This window comes from Schistocerca americana, chromosome 1, assembly GCF_021461395.2.
Source record: "Schistocerca americana isolate TAMUIC-IGC-003095 chromosome 1, iqSchAmer2.1, whole genome shotgun sequence".
Lineage (NCBI taxonomy): Eukaryota > Metazoa > Arthropoda > Insecta > Orthoptera > Acrididae > Schistocerca > Schistocerca americana.
The window spans coordinates 943,088,712-943,090,121 of NC_060119.1; the positions used below are offsets into that span (position 1 = coordinate 943,088,712).

Genomic DNA, 1,410 nt, shown 5'->3' on the forward strand with positions numbered 1-1,410 from the left:
ATCTAACGAATTGCGTGTAACTAAGCGAAGAGATTCAGGACCCTATTAAATATAAATTAATGGAAACAATAACAAATGTAAAAATAACTAGGAGTAACTGTCGGAAGGATCTGAAGTTCAATGATCATATAAAACTCGTCATTGGAAAAGCAGATGTCAAGTTGAAATTCGTTGGGAAATGAAAATCTACAATGGAAGTCCATTGAAACCATTCGTTCAACAGATTCTTGGTTATTGCTCCTCGGTCTGGGACTCTCATCAAAATAATAGAAGGAAAAGAGGAGATCATACAAAGAGCGTAGCGTTGAGTGACGAGATTATTGAATGACCAGGACATCGTTCCAGAGACGCTCAGCTGCAGGCGGTTCGAAGGAGTGGGGGGGGGGGGGGGGCTTGTACATTACGAACAGGTCTCACATTCCAAGAAGCTTCCTCTCACATACCACTCGTGGAAATGACCACGAGGAGAAAATCTGATAAACTGAAGCTAATATGGTGGCTTACCGTCAGTCGTTCTTCCCATGCGCCATTCCGAATAGAGTGGGAGAGGGGGGCATCACATAGTGGTGCCAGAAGTACCTTCCGCCACACACCGTAAGGTGGCTTGCGGAGTATGTACGTCACTGTAGTTGTAGCTGCAAGTGTAGAATCCGCAAATTCTCACAAAAAACTTGCCTCCTAGCGACATCGTTCGTGTACTAACTACAGTTTATCTGAAGTCGCTTCTTTATGATGTTCGTTACTGTGCGTATTGCATCTCCTATATATGCCCCTATGAATTGATTGTTGGAATGTTTTTTTTATGTTCTGCCAGTTGTGTCTCCACTTACTTGATCTTCGAACCTGTACCATTCGTCGATGCTGAATGGATCCGTTGTCGGAAAACTATTGGCATTGGTGTTGGAGGAACTAGCACGATACTACCTGTTCGATAGGATAGAAGCTCACACCATAGGCAAATGATGTCTCCATATTCTAATGTAATATTTGTCTTCTCTTACACATGGTGCCAACGGCCCTGCCGCAGTGGTAACACCGGTTCCCGTCAGATCACCGAAACTAAGCGCTGTTCGGCTGGGCTAGCACTTGGATGGGTGACCATCCGGTCTGCCGAGCGCTGTTGGCAAGCGGGGTGCACTCAGCCCTTGTGAGGCAAATTGAGGAGCTACTTCATTGAGAGGTAGCGACTCCGGTCTCGTAAACTGACATACGGCCGGGAGAGTGGTGTGCTGACCACATGCTCTTCCATCTCCGCATCCCGTGACTGCTATGAGCTGAGGATGACACGGTGGCCGGTCAGTACCGTTGGGCCTTCATGGCCTGTTCGGGAGGAGGTTTTTAGTTTTTTTTAGTTTTTCCTTGCACATGGGGATAATACCACTTGTGCTGTTCGTGAAAATCGTCCTATAA

The 1,410-nt window shown here is 46.4% G+C and overlaps 1 pseudogene; it reads left to right on the top strand.

Annotated features, from left to right (window-relative positions):
- The first annotated feature begins 1,008 nt into the window (after positions 1-1,008).
- LOC124555653 lies at positions 1,009-1,126 on the top strand (annotated as a pseudogene).
- Positions 1,127-1,410: the final 284 nt, after the last annotated feature.